This window comes from Labrus mixtus, chromosome 9 (assembly GCF_963584025.1).
Source record: "Labrus mixtus chromosome 9, fLabMix1.1, whole genome shotgun sequence".
Classification (NCBI taxonomy): Eukaryota; Metazoa; Chordata; class Actinopteri; order Labriformes; family Labridae; genus Labrus; species Labrus mixtus.
This window is the reverse complement of record NC_083620.1, coordinates 8,327,411-8,341,126: the sequence shown is the minus strand read 5'-3', so window position 1 is coordinate 8,341,126 and position 13,716 is coordinate 8,327,411. Positions and strand designations below refer to the sequence as shown.

Here is a 13,716-nt window from a genome sequence, read left to right as displayed (position 1 = left end):
TCCCCTACCCTCTCCCCCGCCTTGCTCTCCCCCGTCTCGCTCTCCCCCGCCTCGCTCTCTCTGCTCCCCACGGTTGGCAGCTACGTACATAGAACCCAGAGGCGTCACATGACAGTCATGACCCTCGCTGCTCTCTTTCTGTGAAAACTTTGGAGAGGAACTAGCAAACTAATGGGACGACCCTTCGAGTGTAAACATCAGTCTCTCTCCTGAAGCACAAAACAAACTTCCCTCGGCGCAGCATTCCGAGAGACGAGGGAGAGACGTGAAGAGGAGGATCACTTTATTACTTTTATAAAATATATCACCATGAGTTATGTTTTTTTTTTCTTTGAGAAAGCGATGGTGCCATCCTTAAGATATTTAATTATTGTTGAGAAGTTATATAGAGTATATCATGGTATTAATATTTATCCATTTAGAATATATCCAAATAGATTTTATTTATCTCTGCGGCGGGTTGGTCGGGACGTGATGTTGCTGTTTTTTTTTTTTTAAATGTATAAACTGTCTCCTTTCATTTTGGATTAGCTTGATGCACATCTCACTGACGGGACTGATGACCATCATGGATGGGGGTGGGGGGGGGGGGGGATGGGGGACGAGTGCAGCGCAGTGAGGCTGTGCAGCTGATTCTTTCATCTGCAGCTTTTAAGGACATATTTATTGCCACTGTTACACTTCTTTTCTTGGTGTGTTTTCCACAGAGAGCCTTGGTTTTCTTCTCAATTAGCTGCACAGCTTCAAGCCGCCGCGGCCTGTGAGCCGCTAGAAAAAAAAAAAGGCATGTTTACACGACGTGATGTTTCTTGAATGATCAGATATGTAACTGATGAGTATATTGACTCTAAAGGGAAAGTTGTGTTTTTGAAATCACGGTGGTTTTTAATTTTTGCATTTCTTCCCCGACTGGATTTCAACATGCATGCCTTGTAAAGAGTGAAGAATGACCTGAAAGAAAACGGGAAAAATATGATGGAGGGTGTTGCACCTTGATTAATGAAGACATGTGGGAGAGTGGCGGACTGAAGGAAGTCGTGTTGGGATCACACATCCGAGAAATGCATCATTTAAAACAAGTCGCACTGCAGGCCAGTGAAACCAGACATTTCAGTGGAAAACATCTTTCTTGAATTATTCAAAACACACACACACACACACACACACACACACACACACACACTGGACCTGCATGGTGTTGTCCTGTTCCTCTGTGAGGACTCTGCAGACTGTGATAAACAGACACAAATCAGCTCATGTCAAGCTCAGATGTTGTCTGTTCAGAGCAGCTCTCTGCGATATTGAGACGGTTTACTCGCACTGATAATACTGATTAAAATCCTCTCGGTCTTCAACATACCGCAGCTTTAACCCCGACTCCAGCCACAACACGTCAAACTGAAAGGCCTTACATGAAGCTCAACACTGCAGCAGCTTAGCACTGCCACAATCGCAGGTTTGATTTCTGACTAAGGCCCCGGGTCCACCGAGCGGCAGCGTCTTTTTTTTCAATTGTTTTTAATGAGTAGTGATCGTTAGCTGCCCGGATAGAAATCACACCGACAGTGGACAGAGTCAGAAATCGAGGAGAGAGAACGACAGGACACATATTAGCCACATATTGGGCCTGAACTTGGGCCGCTCGCCCCGGGAACCATATCCTCTGCACACGGGGGACGCACCAATCCACTTGGCCCCCGGCGCCCCTCAAGTTGAAAATCTGTCAACTTTTCAGAAAGGCGCTGTTGACGTCACCAGAACTCTTTTCCAAATGTATGTTTTTCCCGTATTTTGGCCGCCTATAGGCTCTGCATCGTGTCTTGTACCCATATCCTCTTTGCTCCGTGTCTGCAGGTAAAACGATCTAAAAACAAACATAGGCTAATATAAAAAAAGTGACAGAGCAGTGTCGGCCATACAGCAGTCGTTGTCAACAGACTGTTGCCATAGAGACAGGACGGATGCACAAACGCTTCAGCTCCTGAGCGCAAAGCCAGCGCTAATTCTAATCTCGCTTTCAGCGTTTGTACGACACGTATGAATGCATTAAAATAACAACAACAACACACACCTCGCAGCTACAGCACGATATATCGCAGCATTAACTGTATGAAATTGGACATTTTGATTTTGCTACTTAACTTTTTGTTGGATCCGATTTTCTTTTTTTCACTTGCCTTATATTAGCTTAGCTTTGTGATTTCCTTCATTTCCCACAATGCCTTTGGAAAACTCCTCAGTCCTTATAGTAAGGGTACGATAAAAGGAAACGTGATGTAGAGAAGTAGAGAAGGAATCCTACAAGTCAGCAAAGCGACTTAACTTCCAAGAAAAAGGAAGAAATAAATAAGATGCACTGCCAACATTTTCCACAGCTTAAAGCGAATCACTTCAGCTCCACATTAGCTTCAAAATGTTCCCCTCCTATTTATTTTTGTAGTTTTTTTAAAGAGGAGAAATATGTGTATTTAAACGCCACACACCGCTGCAGCTGCTTTGGAAATACCGAGACATGACTCCACGTTATATAATAGATTGTGTGGAGGATAAACACGCTCTGCAACAACAGCCGACGTAAGAGAGCGATCCATCAAACTCTCTCTCACTCCTTTGACTGCCATAATCTCCGTGATTCTTACAGGTGATTATCCCCAGATTTAGACTCCTCTGAGGATCTCCGTGGCTCAAAGGGATCCGGCACTCTATTGTGTGCACCAAGAAGGACCAATAAGAGCTCACAGGGCGACGCCAGAGCGCCGTACTGTACGCCACGGGGCTGAATGACGGCTTCCCTCGTTCGCTGCTGAGACCCCGTGCTTCTGGAGGAGAGGCTTAAACGTCAACCTTGAGCTTTAAGGCCAAGCCGATGTCCTGTGCTGTCCGCAGTCGCTGTGCAGAACAGATCTAATCTCCGCAGGGCACAGGTCAATGCTATGGTGACGACTATTTTTAGTGAACGCTGCACATATAACCATTCGTAGAAAAACGAGCAAATCTCAATGCAGGAAGAGCGTCTTACATGAGGTCCACTTCCTGTTGGATTCTGCTGTTATGTCTGGTTTCATTCAGGTCAGACACACACACACACACACACACACACACACACACACACACACACACACACACACACACACAGTGCGAGGATGTAGAGGGCCATAAATGTGTCCTGGTCTTCTTTGGTTTACATTCATCCAGTGTTCGCACAGCTCCTGAACTTTTAACAGTGAAGGAGAAGCACGCCCCGGCTCTTCCGACAGTCCACCACTCCCACCCCCACCCCCCCACACGGTCTCCTCTTTTTTTTTTCTATTTGTCAATGTGAAATGAATTATGCAACTTTTTTTTTCTTCTCATTTGCTTATCTTTTTTGACTTGTGGATTCATTTTGTTGTCTGTTGCTCTTTTTGTGCAGTGACATATCAAAAAAGAACGATGTTTTTTTTTTCTATGTAAAGGAACAATTTTTTTGTAACGTGTACAAATCAAGGGTAGAATGTCAAAATATAAGACTAGCAGAAAAAAAAACATTATGTTTCTTCCCTTGCCAAAGTGATATGCAAAACTTATTAATTTTCAAAGACTGTTTTTTATTTCTAACTGCATGTGTAATGGCTATGACAGCATGTTTCTATGTTTTTCTTCTACAGGAAACTTTTTTTTTTTTTTTAGTTCAAACTGTGGAGCGAAGCTATAACGTCTTGATGCCAAGTGTGTACATGGATCACCCGGTTCTTCAGCTGATACAGATTCAGGCAGAAAACACCGACTCAGAGATGTTCAAACTTCCACTTACAGGTTATCACTGAGTGAGTTGACAAGGACTTGAGTATCCCGCTTCTGATCTGGGTTTTTAAAGGATCACTATTTTGTGTTTGAGCACGTTAATCATCATATCCAGATTTTGAGAAACGACGATTTTGCTACCTGGAGAAGTTTTTAAAAAATGGCCCTGTCTTGTGGCATCCTATAGGCCTGGGGTTCCTAAACTTTTCGACCTGCGACCCCCAAAATAAGGGGTTAGAGACTGGGGGCGCACTAAACGGCCTTTCCAAACTCTGCCATTAGAACAACACTGCAATTTTATTTTAGTAATTAATTGTAAGAAACACTAGAAGTAGAAAATAAGTCATCTCTTGAACTGCTTTTTAATTTCACAATAATGGGTAAAATATGCAATTTTAAGTCATTTTTCATTTTGATATGGAATCTCGTGACCCCCCTTTCAGTGTCTCGGACCCCCTAGACCAACTTTTTTGTTCAGGGTGCCAAATTTTCAGAAAGCTAAGGACCCAGGGACCAGACAAGCAAGCCCACCTCAGCAGTAAAGTGCGCGAAAGCCGTTTTATTTTTCCATCAACAACACAAGCTTGTGAGCACAGGACCAAAGATGTTCTAATAAACGGGAGCGCTGTGCTGTTTTTAAAACTTTACTGGGCAACAATGGCAGTCGTTCACAAGTTTTCCCCCTGTTTATTAGTTATTTATTTTTTGATTTTAGATAGAAGGCCAGTCTGATGTCATCCACGGGCCAGTTGAATAGACCTGCTAGGGGGTCCAGACCCCAGCTTTGGTAACCACTGGTATTGGCTACACCTTACTCCTGGAGCAAACTGACTTTTGTCTTACGGTGACCAAACTTCAGAAATGGTTCTGATCCAGCTACAACCTCCTGGACGAGACGCTTGCAATCACAAACATCTGTGTTTCTCTGTGTGCATGTAAACACCATATCCTGAAGATGGTCAAAACCGGGATGAGGCGTATAACCCAGGATACTCAAGTCCATGTAAACACATTCAGTCTCAGTTCCTATACTCCAAAAATATTCTGTAAGCCACAAGGTACAGATTAATGTTCTAATTTTATAAGAAATTTGCACATGAATATAAACCTTTATAATATTTGAAGAAGATGTTTAATTTATAAGCCGATCAGTCTGCTGTAAAACAGGGTACATGTAGTTAGCTTACAGGTGAAACACTGACATGAGATGTCAGATACGCGACATTCCAGGGTTTAGCACCCCGCACAATGTGTCACCAACCTGCAATGAAGAGCCTCAAAGATTTTCAGCGTGAATCAAAACTCAGTGATGCTCCGCATGTGGACGCTTAACGGGGTACAGGACTCGGACAGCAGACTCAGGACCGACAACAATGCTGATCTTTTACAACAATCTTTTCTAGTGAAAAAAATAAAAGCTGTTTCTACATTAACAGACAAGAAACTTTTATAGACAGAGGCTGTATATAAGAAGTGGACGGCGACCATCATGATGTCAGCCATTGGTTTGCAAAACGCCTTTTTGAAGCATCGATATCGACATGTAAGCCGGTGCCAGCTTGGCTTGTTGAAACAAGCCAGCCACCACTTTTTAGATTGTCTCCATTGTAGACTGTGTAACATGGTGGTAGTTTCAGTGACGTCACCCTTTGGAAGCCCCACAATGGCGGTTTCCATATTGGAAATGCTATCTCAACCTAATTTTGGATCAAACTAGAAACAGGCAGAAAGGTGGCGTAGAGACGGCTACTGTACAAGGCACTCACCTGTCAGTCAACTCAGCCACGCCCCTTAATTATGCAAACATGCAAATAACTTTTAGGCTTTATTAATTCAAATAAATTCACCCACCATGAAGTGGAGCAGGCTGTAAACTTCTTAATTTCTGCTGTAAGGGTTGCTGGTTGATAGGCATGCTATGTAAGTGACCTGTCAATCAAAGGCAGCCATCGAGACATTAAACCCATTGGGACGGTTGTTATTTTTCTTACAACCAGTGCAGTCTCTCCCTGCTGGCCATTTGGAAGAATGCAGGTTTGAGATATTTCCAAAATTGGCTTCAAATTTTAAAAACCAGAGGATGAATCCACTTCTTATATAAAGGTCTATGAGCATACTTTCATTTTATTTAATACTGTAGAGCCCAACCTTTTAAACGAGTCTGTGAGCCGGATTATTTACCTCTTGGTGCTATTGAGGTCGGACTCTTTACCGAAAACATGAAACCAGACGACTGCAGCAGAGAATACTTAATCTAGAATACGTACTTCGAGCCATGTAGCAACACAGGATTTCTTACAAAATAAAAAATTAAAAACTAACGACTGTTACTAAGAAAGAGGCTCATGTGAGAACGCCTGCAGCATGTTTTTATGAATCTATCCCCCAACGAAGCAGAACAGTAGCAAATCATTTGATTTCCTCAGGATTGCGGTGCGTAATCGAGCTCAACTCTTCATACCGCTGACAAAAGAAGCCAATCCTGAAGGGTTCGTTTAGCCCACCTTGAGAATTTGTGGACATGTCCCTCTTTTACATCGAAGGGCTTCTTCCTTGATACAAATTGAAAGCCATAGTTTTAAAGAAAGAGGTACATTTAAAAATGTAACTTGGTGCTTTACTTTGAAAGAGTATAATGTGCACTCACGGGCCGAGATTAATCACGTTCATTTGTAGGCAATTAGGGAATCATCTTAATTGAAAATCAGGCATCTTGTATCCGATGAAAAAAGGCTTTTCACCGTGTTTAATGAAAGAGAAAAGTGTAAGTTTTAAAGCTCCTTTTATCCAGATGTTCAATGTAATTTTCATTTCATTCTAAAAATAGGCCCTCGCTCCCCCCCTCCCTCTCCGGCCCTGTCGGATACTGGTGCTGCTTTCCTGTGGTCTGGATTATAACCATTTGTGGGTTCAGAGAAGGACCTCTCAACCTCCCACTAATCTGCAATAATATCAATTGTGACTACTTCATCTAATTACACTGAGTGGCAGACACAGGCAGAGTCGAGTTAAGCCAAATAGCCCCCGAGCATCCCTCTCTCGCTCTCTCTCCCTCTCTCTCTCGCTCTGTGACTGCTTACTTACTGCTCGGTTTTTGGATTTGAGACTATGACCTGAGAAAACCTCACTTTGTGTTCCCAAAAATCTAGAACTGTGCAGATGTTCGAGTTTAAATTTGAAAAAAAAAAATGTGGTGCAGAGGAAGAGCGTACCTCAGACCCACCTCTCCCCTTTTTTTCCACTTATCCTCAAAGACCTCTTGAGCTAAGACCCGGCTTCATATACGCCATGACGTCTGTCTGTAAGCTGTGCGAGAGGGTCGATGTCACAGAAAGAGGGATGAAAGCTGAGCGCCGACGTGTCCGGGGAGCGAGGGGAGCAACGTCAAGTTTAGCCAATATTTGGCATCATACAGTGGCGATCATACATAAGAGAAAATAGTCAAATATCCCTGCCCTTCAAACGTCTTCTGCATAATCTTCTGCTGTGTCTGTACGGATGTAAAAGCATGGACTAAAAACAGAAACAAAGAAACACACGCTCAAACACGCTCACGCTTTGTAATCCTCATTTTAAAAAAAAAATCTGTGGAATGCAGGTTTTACAGTGTAGCTGACGGACCTTTGTTGAAGGTTCACTGTATATTTCTGACTGGTGTACTGTATGTAAAGACTGAATAAAACCTTGAATGTTACATCAAGCCTGAACTGGCCTCGTGCCTGCTGATTTATGACCTGAAAGCGAGCGAGTGTGCGTGTGTGGTGTTTACTGTACAGTGGAATGTGTGTTTAGAAAACGTGAGTGGGTGGATTTTTTAGACGATGTGGGAGTGATGGGATTTAGGACATGAGAAAAACGCTTGCTGCGGTGTGAAGGGGAGCGAACAAAGGTGGCAACAATTCCTATTGATACTGGTCTAAAAATAGCATGCCTGAAAACAGTTTTTTGCAGAGCGGTGCGTGCAGCCCAGCTGGTCGGCGTAATGACATTTCTGAACTCGATAGGTGACACCGAAACCTTTCAGCAGGATTAAAACCTTTAGAGCACAATCATATTTCCCCTTAAATCCCTCTCTCAGTGGATGCACAGTTTATGTGCATGCAGCAGCGTGTGCGTGGATGCATCACGTTACCAAACCTCTGTGTGTGTTTCTTTTTTATTTGTGTGTGTGTGTGTGTGTGTGTGTGTGTGTGTGTGTGTGTGTGTGTGTGTGTGTGCAAGTTGTGTGTATCTGTGTGTCCAACCCCCACCCACCTTCTTCAGCAAGGTCACATGGTGGCTACGCTGGACTGGGATTGAAGGCTTGTTGCCACGGCGATAAGCCAGCCGGTAATATCTCTAAGCACAGCCAGGATTAATCTGTCGACAGATGGCTGCATGCTCAGCGTCACTTCCTGAAACACACATTATTACACACACACACACACACGCACGCACGGGATTCATATTCACCATCATCATCCTCATTATTATTGTCCGACCACTACCACTACTTTCCGTCGCGTGCAACCATACAGATACACAGGCATGCCATCATCTTTCTCCCCACGCCAACACCATTATCAGAGCCATCCGCCTAAACTGCACATTATCATCATTACCGCAGCAACCTCCATCATCACCATCATTACTCATCATCCTCATCAAAACCATCCTCTTCCTCCCACTATAACCACTGCTCCTCTTTTCTCCATCCTCGGATCCATTACCCTCGCCATCATCTAAAAGCGCCTTGGTCATTAATGAAAAACGCCCTCATCCAACGGGGGATCAATACACCAGGCAGGCGGTTATACCCCACCCCCCCTTCATTCATCAGCACGCCATCACAATAAAAGAAGCAGGGCCTGACTTCATGGTTCAGGGGCGGTGGAAACCTCATACACACAAAGACTTCTTGATTTACTCCCAGAAGTATTTCCATGAGCTCAGAGGTGAGAACACTGCGGCGTGAAAGTTCAAATGACAGTTCAAATCTGTGGCACCTTTTCCTGCTTGTTATTCCCCACTCTCTCTCTTTCGCTCTCCTCGATTTCCGACACTATCCACTGTCCTATCTATACAATAGGCCTTTAAAAAAAAAATGAATTTACCTGCCAGCTCCAGCTCCTCTCCCACAGATCACAGAATAAACACAAGGGTGAAGCAAGGCGCGTTTAATGAGCACCCGTCATACATGAGGCAATGCAAAGTGCTTTACTGGGTTAATAAAAGAACATTTCCAGATCCTGAAGTAATAAAACATAAAACAAAAATAAGAAATTAAAATACATGTTAAATAATCCTCAAATTTAGGAAACTTTTCTGCCTTTCAGTGTCAGTGCTCTGCAGCACGCCCGTCCTTTGGTTGTTGCAAATTAGCATCCGCTTTGTTTTCAGTTCATCTATGTATTTTGTGTCCGTCCCTATCAATGAACCATAAATACATTTGGTTTTTTTTGTAAATACATGTTTTACTTCGAAACCTCTTTTGAGGGTCAACAAGTTCATTAAAGATTTGTAGTTAGAGACAGGGAGGCGTGTGATTGGTTCATCAGATTGGTACCTCGTGGCAGACATTGGTTTTTACAGACTTACAACTGATACAGATGATGGATTTTCTTTGTTCCTTTTTCAGAGAACATGAGTTATTAATTTCTGTCAGGACCTAAAGACAATTTCAACCTAAATCTTAAACAGTGGATCTGGAGAAAATAACCAACCCTGCCTTTAACACACACCTGGTGTGGTGGTTTAATGCAGTAAATGATGAAACAACATGCAACACTGATGCTGTTTGTTACACACATTAGTTCAGCTGTCACTTATAACAGAGTTCTCTCTCCACGCAATTATTACCATTTAAATCACGACAGACGCTTCTGTTGCTTCCTGTGTTGCTTAATAATCATTATGCACTTAACTATTTTTCTTCAGCATGACCCCCCCTTTTCATCTTTGTCAAACTCCAACGCAGATGAAGAACATGAGATGCATGTGAAATCTTTGCAAAGGGTTTGCACTAGATGTTTCAAGTTTTCACATCACACTACGCCTCCAAACTGGCGCTCATAGCACAACCCAAGCTCATAGAACACATATTAAAGGTCACATATTATCCTCCTCTTCAACCAGTTTAAATAAGTCTCAGAGCTCCTCAAAACATGTGTGTGAAGTTTCTTGTTCTAAATCCACTCTGATCCTGTATTTGATCATGTCTATAAACCCCTCTATTTCAGCCCTGATCAGAACAGGCTGTTTCTGTGTCTGTACCTTTAAATGTAAATGAGCTGTGTCTGACCACGCCCCCTCTCTGGAAGGGCTTAGGTGTCTCTGGCTTTCTCGCTCCATGACCTATTGTTTACAGTGAGAAGGCAGACTCAGAGGGCAGAACAAACACCTAGCTGTGGGAGTGTGACCCACCTGGGGGAGGGGTTACTGCCCTTTGTGATGTCATGAAGGGAAAATCTCCAAACGGCCTGTTTGAGCACACATTTTCTGAAAAGTGGAGCAGGCAAAAGACGGAGAGGATGGACTTTTCTCATCATTGGGGGTTTGTAGACAGACTAGGGACACATGAGTGTTAGAGAAACATGGTGAAGTGGATTTCGCAGAATGTGACCTTTAAAATCAGATTTTAGGTGAGCATGCTTCATCAGTTTAATGTATACAACAGCCTCTAAAGCAGAGATCACTGATTAATTCATCTGCTACCATAACAGAGTTGAAAAACTAAAAGTAAAGCCCATTTTTAGGTGGAGGAAAGTTGTAAGTTGGTGATTCACTCAGCAGATAAGTAATGGTTCACAAGTTTGCCTGAAACTTTACAATCATACTGTGACTGTTTCTTAATCAGCTAATTACCATGAAGAACACGGCATGCAGCTAGATTTATGTTTGATACCATGGTCAGAATGTTCTATCTTTAAGGACTTAAAAAAAGAACGCCACCGCTATGATCTCCCTGCTCTAATTACTTGCAGGTCAGGAGGATTTCAGAGGCAGTCCTCCTGAAATGATCTCGATATTTTCAGGAGTGCAGATGTGAAACCCTAAACAAATTGCTATTATTGGAAATGTCAATATTTAAAAAACGTCAGAAGTCCGAAGCAGTTATTGTGAAGAAACGATTTAAAGATTTTTGTGTGAAGACGTCACACAGAAGCCTGAACTAGAACGTTGCCTGACGCTTCAGATGGGGGGTGTTTTATTTTAAGTGTGACCTTAAAGGGAAAACAAAGATCTAAAAGAGACAGCAAACAGCAGAAAATAGCAGCATCATAAAGACCAAAATATCTGAAATCACAGACACGGACTTCAAGAAGTGCTTTGTGTCTTTGACTTTTATTTAAATTAGCTTACTTTTATTCCTTTTTTTAAACTCAGCCGCTGGCCCTTAAAGTACCCTTCCTACATGACGTGACAGGCTGCGGGCAAAGTGAGAAGGCAGGAGAGTCATTACAATAATCTTGAACCCATATGGGACACTGACACGAATCAAGGAGTCTGGAACAATTGAACAAGAAGAGAAGGAATTACTGGAGAGTAGTTTTAGAGCAGAGAGGAAGCAAACATTTGGGAGAAAGAGAGAGGAAAATGAGAAGCAATATCGTTTGTGGTAAAAACAAAACACACAGGGGGGAAAGATAGACAAGGGAAGGGCTTCGTGAAGAAGAAAATAAGAAAGGCCTCGAGCAATGTTTAGGCGGGGAAGTGGGATAGAACAGAGATGCAAAGACCAAGGATGAAGCCGGGGGGCAAGGGAAGGGAAAAGGAGGCAGAGGAGACACACAGTGTGAGGAAGGAAGGAAGGAAGGACGAAAACGAGGAAAATTTGGATGGCAGAAGAAATTGAAAAAGCTAAAACAAAAAGTACGATACATAGAAATGTAGCGTGTGCATGGAGAACATGAAACACAGGAGAGAGGAGAGGGGCTGATGGAGAGAGAAACTGAGAGGGTTAGGAGGGCTGCTGCAGCCGCAGAGCTGGGGCAAGAGAACATGGGAACATGCTGGCTGTTCTGCCTGGCTGCATCTGCTCTGTCTTCAGGGAGAGCAGCTGAGGAGGAGGAGAGGAAGAGGGTGAGGCAGAGGGGGAGAAATGGTTGCTGTGGGTTTGAATACAGAGCAGATATGGGAAGAGAGAGAGAGATTTGAGGGACGGATGGATGGAAGAACGATGAGCGAGAGGAGAGAAAATGCCTCATCGACGATGATGAACTGGCTGTCAAGTTGTTAGAGCCAAAAGTGGCCTTCTGAGAGTTAAGAGGGTGCGCAGAGAGAGACAAATGGGCAAAGATCAGGGGGGGGGGGGGGGGGGGGGGGGCTGTGAAAATGGACAGAGACAGATCGAAAGACAAGTGGAAAAGGAAAAGGAGGATGAAGAGTGAAATGAGAGGAGGGTTGCAGGAGGCATTTCAGGAAAATCTGAGTCATGAGACAGAAAAAAAAAAAGATAAAGGCAAGCGGGACAGTAAGTCACGAGAGGAAGAGAGAAGGAGAGGAGGAGACGAAGAAAGAAATAAGGACAGGAGAGAGAATCGTGTCAGAGTGATTGTGAGACGGCGAGGCAGTAGCTCTGGGCAGGGTGAGAGGAAGTGATGCGTGCGCTAACAGGAAGGAGCAGATCTCGGCAGCACGCGCCAATCAAACACCAGTCCTCCCAGGCGCCCTCCTTGACCGCCAGCACAAACACAGATAGATAACTAACACGTGCGCACACACACACACAGAGACTTTGTGAAATAATGAGGGGGATCCTGCTCCAGCTTTGCTAACAGACAGTAAATACACCCGCACAAAAACACAGGACTAACTGTATCACACACACACACTGGACACAAAGAGGTCAGTTGGCAGGCCCTCGGTGGCTTGACACGGTGTCCCAGCGATGTCTGGCTTGCTTCTCAAGACCGACTCAGCCACAGTCTCTGTCGCTTCATCCTCACACGCGCAACCCATCGACCTATCGCTGTAAAGTGAGACGAACATCCTCACTCACAGGAGCTCTAGAGTAAAGGAACTGGTATGTGGGCCTGCATGTCACACAGCGTTACAGCACCATCATATAAGAGCCCCATCTACAGATTTGTGGGCGCTGCCATCTTGCAAACCAACATAACTGCGGTGGCATCTCAGTGTTTGCTGCTGTCCGCCGACTGAAACACACAATTACATGAAGTTAGACAACTGCTGATGAAGGAACCCTAATCAGACGTTCTCTACTTAATTTAGAATTGACATATTAGACATTGGACGAGTTGAAGTGCTGGGTATTTTGAAGTTATTCTACAAGTTATTTTCTTTTGTCTGTAATGATCACATGAAGCTCTTACCTGATTATGCTCACTTGAAGAGGATGTCTTGTACGAGATGATTTCATTAATCACCTGTCCTACCTACCTACGACCGACTGAGCCACAGCTGCCCCTGGTGTATGGATCAGGTTCACATGTGCAGCCCACCTGGACAATGTCTGGAAATTCTTTTGGGAAAAGGGTCTTTACAGTGGTTTCAGTAAGTACTGCTTTTGCTTGTTCATCAAAATTCAACAAACTCAATATTCCATATTCATTAGTCCGTCCCTCTAGCACTGAACCTGTGATTGTTGGGGACTAAGATTTCAAATTCAATTTTCTGTCGTAATGTTTTGAGGCTTTGTTGCCTGTGTTACACTTTACAAATCCACTGTGAGCGTATGGGACAAAGGCAGCTGAGATCTTTAGGAAAGGCGCAGCTGTTGGCTTCACTGAAAAAAAATCATACATTCTAGCATCCAGCTTTCCAGAGATTTTACAGCAAACATCCTCAGATGTTTGTTTGATTAGTAGTTAGGCCCTTGGCTGTGGCACCACAAATCAGGTCAGCTGCATTTTTCTCTCTCTAATTTAGCTCCTTCACTACATGGTGCGTTACCAACGACACATATGAGGATGGTTCTCAGCAGCAGGTCAG

At 43.7% G+C, this 13,716-nt stretch overlaps 1 protein-coding gene across 1 annotated transcript in view; it reads right to left on the bottom strand.

Annotated features, from left to right (window-relative positions):
• Positions 1 to 13,716, bottom strand: part of sars2 (seryl-tRNA synthetase 2, mitochondrial) — a 177,302-nt gene that overhangs the window by 58,609 nt on the left and 104,977 nt on the right. The window lies entirely within an intron of this gene.